Here is an 11692-nt window from a genome sequence, read left to right on the forward strand (position 1 = left end):
GGAAGGTGATTGGGTCATAAGTGCACACCCCTCATGAAGTCTGTGTTCTTATAAAAGAGGCTCTAAAGCAGTGATAGTCAACCTGGTCCCTACCGCCCACTAGTGGGCGTTCCAGCTTTCATGGTGGGCAGTAGCGGAGCTTATATAACTAAAAAGATAGATTTAACTATAGTAAGTTGCTTTATAAAGATTTATTCTGCCAGACTTAGCGAAAATCTGACATAAAGTACTTGGTAAGTAATTATTATTATATGCTTTAACTTGCTGTAACTCTGCTTTATAAATTTTATAAAGTAAAGTTACTTCCCTACTTTATAAATCACCATTACTGTGGAACCGGTGGGTGGTTAGAAAATTTCACTACTAACAGAGATACAAAAGTGGGCGGTAGGTATAAAAAACTACCCCTGCTCTAGAGGGATCCTTAGTTTTTCAACCATGTGAGCACACAGTGAGAAGGCACCAGACAATGAATCTGCTGGCACCTTGATGTTGGACTTCCCAGCTTCCAGACTATGAGTATTTTGTTATAGACATCCAAATAGATGAAGCCCTTTAAACCATCACTCTCATAGCTATTCAGAATTGGACTGGAGAATCAGCAAGTATAGACATGGAGTGACCGGTGAGAAAATCTTCACAGTTGTCCAGAGAGATACATCAATGGCTTGGTCCAGGACAATGGCAATGGAGATGGAGAGAAGTGAATAAGCTCAACAAATATTTTTTTTTATTCATTTTAGAAAGGAGAGAGAGAGAGAAACAGAGAGAGAGAAGGGGGAGGAGCAGGAAGCATCAACTCCCATATGTGCCTTGACCAGGCAAGCCCAAGGTTTTGAACCGGCGACCTCAGCATTTCCAGGTCGAAGCTTTATCCACTGCTCCACCACAGGTCAGGCTCAACAAATATTTTGAGGGTAGAAAGAAAAGCCACTTATTGGGCGTGAAGTACCCGTCAAAAGGAGATGGAATTTTCAAGCATGACAACTAGGTTTCTGGCATGCGCAATTAGAAGGACAGAGTTACCATTTATTGACAAAAAGGAACAACTAGATGGGAATAGATTTAGGGAGAAGTTGAAGAGGCTTCAGTTAAAAAATGTGAGATGCTCCTTCTCTTGCCTATGGTGGTGGTAATAATAATAATAATAATAATAATGATAAACAATAATAATAATAATTAGATTGTAGTGATTAGGTAACAATTGGACCACATGATTTATGCTTTTCAATATAAAATTGCCTTAAAGTTAGGAGGTAAAATATATATGCCACAGAAGCATACCATAATGTAAAAGAGCAACCTTTGGACTTTTTCTACAATTTATTTCTGAATAGGAATGCTAAGGACACTATCTTAGTTTGGCAATTATTTCTCATAATCAATTCCAGCATGTTAGAACTAGGCAAACCAAGCACCCCCGTAGGTAATTTATCTTACACTGGTTGATGTAGAAGCTACCAGAAAGTAAAACCTTTGGAAATAGGATTAAACAATGTTTTTGTTTTGTTTTGTTTTTAAGTGAGAGCAGGGAAGATAGTGAGAAAGACTCCAGCATGTGCCCTAACTGGGATCCACCCGGCAACCCCAGTCTGGGACTGATGCTCTAATCCAGTGGTCCCCAACCCCCGGGCCGCAGACCGGTACCAGTCCATGGGCCATTTGGTACAGGTCAGCAGAGAAAGAATAAATAACTTACATTATTTCTGTTTTATTTATATTTAAGTCTGAACGATGTTTTATTTTTTAAAAATGAACAGATTCCCTCTGTTACATCCGTCTAAGACTCACTCTTGACGCTTGTCTTGTAAGTTCGACAGTTATATTTAAAAATACCACAGTTTTTACGCCGGTCGCATAATTTTATTTTGTGCATTTATCCATCCCACCCTAAAGGCCGGTCCGTGAAAATATTTTCTGACATTAAACCAGTCCGTGGCCCAAAAAAGGTTGGGGACCACTGCTCTAATCAACCGAGCTACCCTCAGCGTCCAAGGCCGACACTTGAACCAGTTGAGCCACTAGTTGTGAGAAGGGAAGAGGAAGAGAAGAAGGAGAGAAGCAGATGGTCGTTTCTCATGTGTGATGTGCCCAGGGATCGAACCCAGGGTGTCCGCATGCCAGGCTGACGCTCTATCTGGCCAGGACCAAACAACTTTTTTAGAGTTTGGGAGGGGGGAATTAAAATAATGAATAAACAAATATTTCTCTTCTGAATACAACAGAACATTTCTGAGCTTAATTCAGTTACCTGGAGATAGCAGAAGATTGTTCCTCCAAGTAAATATAAAACTTATTCTGCCAACATCATTATGTTTCACTGCCAGTATGGTGTCCAATTGTGAGCATATCTTCTGTATTAACTTTTCATGAAATTGATTTGTTCAAATGTGTTTTGCTTTTCCAGGTTGGTTGACCTCTCAAGCCAAACATTGTGAGGCTGCTAGAAACAGCACTGTCTGTGTGTGTATGTGTGGTGTGTGTGTGTGTGTGTGTGTGTGTGTGTGTGTGAGAGAGAGAGAGAGAGAGAGAGAGAGAGAGAGAGACAGAGAGAGGGACAGATAGGGACAAACAGACTGGAAAGGAGAGAGATGAGAAGCATCAATTTTCTTCATTGTGGCACCTTAGTTGTTCATTGATTGCTTTCTCATATGTTCCTTAACTAAGAGGCTACAGCAGAGCGAGGGACCCCTTGCTCAAGCCAGTGAACTTGGGCTCAAGCTGGAGAGCCTTGCTAAAAACAGATGAGGCCTGCACTCAAACTGGCGACCTTAGGGTTTCAAACCTAGGTCCTCTGAGTCCTAGTCTGATGCTCTAACCACTCCGCCACCGCCTAGTCAGGCATAGCACTGTGTCTTATCCAACTTCAAACCATCATGGATATTCAATAAATGTTTACTGAATGAAGAAATGAATGTTTATTGTGTGGATTGTAAAATGCAGTTAAGATCAATAATGGCTCTAAAAATGCAGAAATACGACAGGTTAATATAATATAGACAGGTGTTAAGATAAATGCATTAAAAGAAAATAAATGAGATCACACTAATGAAATATTAGGCTCTGAGCTATGAAAATACAAGCAAAAAATAATCTAGACTTAAATAACTTGTTTACAGAAAGTATTCTATGTTCTCTTTAGGATAGCAGCTTACTGCAATGAACTATAAAGGTAGTGTTCAGATATCAAAGACAAGTATTGGCCATGAAAAGACAAGGAATTTGTGTGAAAAAAAAATAGCAGTGAATAATACAAAGATAAACATTTATAACTAAGTTTATAAAAATAGAAAATAAGTTTACTTTGAATACATCTATCTCTTTAGAAACTACTATTCTCTCAAAGATAATAATTACTCTAGTCATTCAAATTCTTGAGCCCTGGTCTGATAGCTTGGTTTGTTAGAGCCTTGTCTGGCACAGATGTTGCCGGTGTGATCCCTGGTCAGGGCACATACAGGAACAGATCTATGTTTCTCTCTCTCTCTTCCTTCCTTCTTCTCTCTCTCTAAAATCAACAAATTTTTAAAAAATTCTCAGCATTCAGGGAGAAGGAATATTTCATAAACTATAAATAAAAATGAAATTGTTTCAAATCTCTGATAAAAGTTTGATTTATTACCATTTGTTTCCATAGTTTGGTTTTATTAGTATGGTTAAATTGTAACCTGAGTGGTACTATTCAGTGATCCACAACAGGGCATTCTGTTTTTATTGTGCAATCATTTATAAACCTTGGATACTATCTACTTTACATGTTAAGCAACACCGATGATGACTCAGGAGACTAATGTTGTGTGGCTCTTTCCTACAGTGCTGAGGTTTATGGCCCAACATGTTGTCCTTTTTGAGTCTTTAAAGACAAAGATTGAGTTGCAAAAGGATTACTTCACCACCTGCTCATCAGCCTCAGCTTCAGAAACTGTACATGAATTAATTCTTAAAGGGAAACTTAAACATTGTGGAGCAAATCTGGGAGGAAGATATGAGTTTTACTGGATAACCTCCTACTGTTTGATTTTCTTTATGAATTTTTACCACATGCATGTATTATCTTACAATAACTATAAACCACAATTTTAAAGCCAAAGTTAGCATTTAAAAAAAATAACTATAAAGTATTTTTTTGTGTGTTTACCATAAAGTACGCAGTGCTTCCCCCAAAGTTCCTTGGAAGTTACTAATATTCTTACTATAAAATCATCTTTTTGCCCTGGCCGGTTGGCTCAGCGGTAGAGCGTCGGCCTAGCGTGCGGAGGACCCGGGTTCGATTCCCGGCCAGGGCACACAGGAGAAGCGCCCATTTGCTTCTCCACCCCTCCGCCGCGCCTTCCTCTCTGTCTCTCTCTTCCTCTCCCGCAGCCAAGGCTCCATTGGAGCAAAGATGGCCCGGGCGCTGGGGATGGCTCTGTGGCCTCTGCCCCAGGCGCTAGAGTGGCTCTGGTCGCAACATGGCGACGCCCAGGATGGGCAGAGCGTCGCCCCCTGGTGGGCAGAGCGTCGCCCCTGGTGGGCGTGCCGGGTGGATCCCGGTCGGGCGCATGCGGGAGTCTGTCTGACTGTCTCTCCCTGTTTCCAGCTTCAGAAAAATGCAAAAAAAAAAAAAATCATCTTTTTGCCTGACTAGGCGGTGGCGCAGTGGATAGAGCATTGGACCAGGATGTGAAAGACCCAGGTTCGAGACCCCAAGGTTGCCAGATTGAGCGCAGGCTCATCTGGTTTGAGCAAGGCTCACCAGTTTGAGCCAAAGGTCGCTGGCTCGAGCAGAGTCACTCGGTCTGCTGTAGCTCCCTCGGTCAAGGCACATATGAGAAAATAATCAATGAACAACTAAGGTGCCAAAATCCTCTTTTATATTATATAAAAACAAAGTTGAATCTCTACAAAGTCAGTAGGAACAAGTTGTTTTTCTGTATTCTCATAGTCCTGGTACCAAAAATAAACTGGACCCTTCAAAATTCAAATCTCTTTTTAATCAAATGTTTTTATCACCCCAACAACTTTTTGTTAAGCCTGTTTAGAATAAATAAAATAGGCTGAGTTGAATTGAGTTAAATTGTTCTCTGTGTGTGTGTGTGTGTGTGTGTAAGAGAGACAGAGAGTCAGAAGAACAGATAAAGCAGATAGGCAGGAATGGAGAGAGATGAGAAGCATCAATTCTTTTTTTGTGTGTGTGTGGTTTTGTTATTTTTTATTTATTTAATTAATTGTGTTTACATAGATTCTAGGGTCACCCCAAATGCATCCCCCCCAAGAGAAGCATCAATTCTTTGTTGCAGCTCCTTTAGTTGTTCATTGACTGCTTTCTCATACATGCCTTGACTGGGGGGCTACAGTAGAATGAGTAACCCCTTGCTCAAGCCAGGGTTAACCTTGGGCTCAAGCCAGCGACCCTTGGGCTCAAGCCTGCGACCATGGGGTCATGTCTATGATCCCACGCTCAAGTCAGCGGACCCCATGCTCAAGCCGGTGAGCCTGCATTCAAGCCAGATGAGCCTGCACTCAAGTCAGAGACCTTGGGGTTTCAAACCTGGGTCCTCTGTGTTCCAGTCTGATGCTCTTTCCACTGTGCCACCACCTGGTCAGGCTGTTCCTTATTTCTTAACCTTCAAGCTCCAATGAATGTGCCACAGGCAGTGAAAATGCATTAAAATAAAAAAGGTTGCCCTAACTGTATAGCTCAGTTGGTTAAGAGCGTCGTCTCCCTGCCTCTCTCACTAAAATCAATCAATAATTTTTTTTTAATTAAAAAAAAAAGAAAAGGCAGAGAATCTGGACAAGCCATGAAAGCATTCAGTAACTGGGTAACAAAAGACGGGCAGTGTAAGGCATTGAGGTTTAGGTGTTAGGAAACAAAGCAGGCAGAATTCACCGGGGGTTCATGGTCTATATTCACTCTGGAAGTGATGTCACCTATGCTCATCTGTGGCTCAGTTGTACTAGTACATTAACTTATTAATGAATAGTGGGAAAAGAGATCTAAATCACTTCTATTTTCATTCTTCATGAGGTAGACCAATGTAGGTCTCCAAAGTCCAGACCCAAAATTATTTTGGAAATATCCAAATCAAAACTTAGGACTTCCATTTTCATCAAAATCTGATTTTGGGCACTTCTCATGTGTGCTCTGGCCCAGGAATCCTGCACACCAGGCCAATGCTCTACCACTGAGCCAACCGGCCAGGGCCTAGGAATGCCCTTATTGATCAAGCTACCCAAAAGAAAATTATATGGAGCAACCATGACAGACTGAGCAAGTCAGTCTCATACTATTCGTCACCAGAACACTGCAGCCCGGTGTAAACAGTTTCAACTTTCTCGGGAAGCAGCATGGCAGATTGGGAAATCCTGTCCAAGGGGTCCTATACTGCCCCTTCATTTGGAGTTAACCCTCAAGGACCCCTACCAGGACAACTTTGGCAGATGGATGTTACTCATATACCTTCATTTGGCAAACAGTCCTATGTCCACATTACAATGGATACATATTCCAGATCTATAGTAACCTCTGTCAGAACAGGAGAGGCTGCTAAGCATGCTATAGCTCATGGTCTGTATGCACTGTTCTATTATTGGATTTCCTAAACTGGCTTAACTGAAAATGCTCCTGCATATGGAGCAAAAGCATTTACTGTATTTTGTCATGCTTACAATCTTTAAACTTAAGGTATTATTAAAGTGTACTCAGCAAACATTTTAAGGTCAATTTAAAAAAAAAAATTTAAAAGGGGGTAGTCATATCCTGGAACTCCTACGGGTCTACCATATCATGCTTTTTAATTAAAAAAAAATAATTTTTTTTTTACATTTCTTTTGAATGCTGATGAACAGGAGACACCAAATCTTTTTTGCCTGCAAACTACTACCTTCTTTATTAGATCCAGCTAATACACTGTTTTGTCTTTTTTCCAAATAGCTCCAGATATATGGAAAAGATTTATATAGGCGGATGGGGATCCTCAAACCCCTCAGCGAGATCTTCTGAGCATGGCTTTTAAGATACCTAGAGGCAGAAAAAGCCCAATAGAGATCAGGGGAACTACCAGCTTTTAGGATACGCCCTTAAAGGCTCCAATGCCCCAAAGGGGTCTCCTAGGATGCCATCTGGGTCCTGCTTCAATAGTGGAAAGGAAGGTCATTGAGCTAAAGCCTGCCAGGCTTACATGCCTCTGCTGTGAGGAAACAGGGACACTGGAAGGTAGGCTTCCCCCTCACTCCTCTAAGGGAGGGTTCAGTCTCTTCCAGCCCTGCTCCAGCCACCTATGACCTAACCTTGCCCAGAAAGCTGGGGTTTGCCACTGAAGGCTGAAGGTGCCCAGGGCCGTTGGCCCCATCTACGACACTGTGGACGAGCCCAGGGTATTTCTTCCAAGAAGCAGGTAAACTGATCTCATTTGCACAAGGGCCACTTAACTATGTTTTGCCTGAATAGTCAGGTTTTTTATTCTTCCCTCAAAGATCTCTGTTGTGGGTGTTGATAGTCCTATGTTCTGCTGCTTTGCTTAATATATAGTGTTTCCTTTATCCCTCCTATCTCAATGCCCCACTCATATTTCAGACTGGGACCTACTCCTAATTTAGAGCTCTCTTTCCCCCTTTTGCCAACTTCTATTATGAATCTACCTTTGCCACCCAGCTTAGTGTATCCCAAGGTTCTCTTTACCATGCCACAGTCGCAGAGCTCCAGGGAAAAGCTACCTGGTTTCATCTCTCCAGGCAGAGAACAGAAGCTCCATATCCACGCATGCTGCAAATGGCTTCTCCAGTCTACCTGAATCATTACCAGCTAGAAGCAGTGGTCACTGGGACTTGGACATGAGCTGCAAAGTATAGAATGGTGACAACAATTCCAGTGCCATGCGGACTTTTCCTGGATGTGGACTTTTCCTGGAATCTTGCTCCCTGTGACAGATCCTAACAGACTGAACTGTGGTTGGGTTGCATTTTTCAGGGATTTGACATGGTGATGGGGCCAACTTGGACTTGGTGAACATGTTAAGGACACTACTCTTTTATGGATTCTTGCTGTATGGGCCAAGAGTTTGCTTAAAGGCTTTTAATCACTGTAAAAAAAAATAGAAGGCTGGATAAAGAAGATGGGGCACATATACACCATGGTATACTATTCAGCTAGAAGAAATAATGACATCGGATCACTTACAGCAGATTGGTGGAATCTTGATAACATTATGCAGAGTGAAATAAGCAAATCAGAAAAAAACAAGAACTGCAGGATTCCATACATTGGTGGGACATAAAAGTGAGACTTAGAGACATGGACAGGAGTGTGGTGGTTACGGGGGGTGGGAGGAGGGATGGAGGGAGAGGAGGAGTGGGAGGGGTAAAAAGAAAACTGGATAGAGGGTGACGGAGGACGATCTCTCTTTGGGTGATGGGTATGCAACAGAACTAAATGACAAGATAACCTGGAAATGTTTTCTTTGAATATATGTACCCTGATTTATTGATATCACCCCATTTAAATAAAAATTTTATTAAAAAAAAAATCTGATTTTTAAAAAATGTTCTTTTCCTTCAGCTCTAACTTGGTTCATAGAAATGGAGCCAGTTATGGAGAACTTAAAAACTTGGTGACATAGCCCTACTTTTTCCTTTAAGACTTTTAAACATTCATTTAACTTGATGTTTTTGTGCAAAATATTTTAGGGGTAGTAAAGTTTTCCAGGATGATCTATGCCAGAACACACAACCTCTGTACATAGTGTAAATATATTCTCAATTAACCTTAATATTTTATATTTGTGTTTTTCAACCAGAGTGGGGTGGGCTTGGCCTGTGTACTGCTTTGGAAAAATCTATCAAATTATTTTTTGAATATATGTAGTCTGCACCTGTTCACCTCTAGTGTACACATTGACACACACACACACACACACACACCAGAGTCTATGTCACTATATATCAGATATTATTCTATTCTGTTATAGTGCCTTCTCATAATAGAGCAACTCTTCTACTAACTGAACAGATTCTATGAAGCTTAATTTTCTTTAACTGTATTAGGAAAGCAATAGTCACATTTAATACATGTTTTAAAATTACATGTGCTCTCCCTCTCTAAGAATGATAATTTTAAGTTTACCATCATTCTGCCAACAGCACCCTTTTCCTGTTAAACATATTCTTCACGCCTTTATGATGGCAACATTCCAGTTTATAATAATGCAATGTGACATTACAAAAGATTACTCTAATAAATTTTGGGTGAGCTTCTATATAAATACAATGTCACGATAATATATTGTGACATTTGCTGCCACTTATTAAATTCACTTTTATAGCTTTGGCCTCTAAAAAATTTTTATTCGCTTTTCACAAAATCACATGTAATGTAGTAAGGCACCACAGTCTTTGGATTGAAACTACAGGGCCTGAGTTTTAAATTTTAATTCCTTACTGAAGCAGCCACAAAATTATAAAATAAAAATGTCCTGTTTTATTTTTTTATTTGTTTATTTTTTGTGTGTTTTCCTGAAGTGAAAAGCGGGTAGGCAGAGACACAAACTCCCACATGCGCCCAACCAGGATCCACCCGGCATGCCCACCAGGGGGCAATGCCCTGCCCATCTGGGGCGTTGCTCGGTTGCAACCAGAGCCATTATAGAGCCTGAGGCAGAGGCCACGGAGCCATTCTCAGTGCCTGGGCCAACTTTTGCTCCAGTGGAGTCTTGGCTGCACTGAAGAGAGAGACAGAGAGGAAGGAGAGGGGGAGGGGTGGAAAAGCAAATGGGCGCTTCTCCTGTGTGCCCTGGCCGGGAATCAAACCTGGGACTTTCACATGCTGGGCCAATGCTCTACCACTGAGCTAGATGGCCAGGGCTAAAAATGTCCTGTTTTATTTAAAATAATTATCTTTATTAAAGCCATTCAACAACATTTATTATTTAAAAATATTTTAAAGCCATTTTTAAAAGTAAAGAAATTCAGCACCTTCATAATAAATCTGGAGGCAGCTCCAATGGGAGGCCAATGGTGTGCTCCTAAGCACATGGACCCTATAGGCAGGCTCTGGACTGTGAACCTGAACTCTGCTACTTTATTTTCTGATTCATTCTTAAATTCTGTCACTTCCTTTTTGAATTCTAATTTATTATGTTATTTCATTTCTTATATAATTTTTAAAAGACTTTTATCTCATTTTGAAGTAATACAGTGCTTCCAAGCTGCTTTTTGAGCACATCTTTCTGGTATGCTTTTATTGTTATTTTACTCCTTATTCTTGTTCCTTTTAATAACCATGCATGGCATCAGGACTTGATATTTCCGTTGCTCATTTCTTTTTTAAAGATTTTATTTATTCATTTTAGAGAGGAGAGAGAGAGAGAGAGAGAGAGAAGGGGGAAGAGCAGGAAACATCAAGTCCCATATGTGCCTTGACCAGGCGAGCCTAGGGTTTCAAACCAGTGACCTCAGCATTACAGGTCAACGCTTTATCCACTGCGCCACCACAGGTCAGGCTCCCTGCTGCTCATTTTTATGTGAATTTACATTTCCTAAATTTTATGAAGGAAGCTTGGTTCAGAAAGCTTTTAAGAACTTCATTTGTTAAAACTATGGCAGCTTGGTTTCTGAGGTTTTCTGATTGTTACCCTTTCTAGTTCGACCAGACCTTTTCTTCCCTTCTTCACCACCCCTGTCCGGCTCAATTCTGTTTGTGCTCCCAGCCATTTTTCCTTAGTATGAGGCCCCAGCCTTAAAGTGAAACTGATGAGTTAGATTTGAGATTTTATGAGATTTTTATGAGTTCCTGTAGGTCTTCCTTTGAGATCCTCAATTTCCTAGCCACATAAGCTATGTAAACTTGAACAACTTGCTCTGCCTCTCTGTGCCTCCTTTCCCCTTTCATAATAGAGAAAATGTAATAGGATAATGTGTTTAATGTGTGTTTCACTCAAGGTGTTTAAAACATTGTTTGACACTCAGCGACCATGTTTTGCACTTGATCTTAGCCAAAAGCCAAGACAAGAGGCCATCAGAGATCACTTTCAAAAAAATATGGATATATCTTTAAAAATTTTTTTTTAATTCATTGATTTTAGAGAGAGAGGAAGAGGGAGAGAGAGAAAGAGAGGAACAGGAATGTGTTCCTTTAGGGCACATATATTCCTGTATGTGCCCTGACCCAGCATTGAACCAGCAACTTCTGCACTTCTAGACAATGCTCTAACCAACTGAGCTATCCAGCAGGGTCAGCGATCATTCTTTGAATGTTTGCTTAATAAGTAAGATATCTATCTGCACTTCTTTTATGAACTTGCCTTTAAACTGTAGAAGCTCTCTGCCCTGGCCCATGGCACAGTGGATAGAGCGTTATCCTCGTGAGCTTAGGCCTCCAGTTTGATCTGTGGTCAGTGTACGTATGAGAAGCAATCAAAGGGTGCACAATGGAGTAGAACAAGGAGTGGATGCTTCTCTCTCTCATTCCTTCCTCCTACCTCTCCCCCGTTCTCTCTCTCAAAGAAAAACTGTAGAAGCTCTCAGGTCAACTCATCACAAAATCTCGCAGGGGTCTCCAAACTTTTTACACAGGGGGCCAGTTCACTGTCCCTCAGACCATTGGAGAGCTGCCAAATACAGTGCTCCTCTCACTGACCACCAATGAAAGAGGTGCCCCTTCCAGAAGTGCAGTGGGGGCTGGATAAATGGCCTCAGGGGGCCGCAGTTTGGGGAC

Source organism: Saccopteryx leptura, chromosome 8, assembly GCF_036850995.1.
Source record: "Saccopteryx leptura isolate mSacLep1 chromosome 8, mSacLep1_pri_phased_curated, whole genome shotgun sequence".
NCBI lineage: Eukaryota > Metazoa > Chordata > Mammalia > Chiroptera > Emballonuridae > Saccopteryx > Saccopteryx leptura.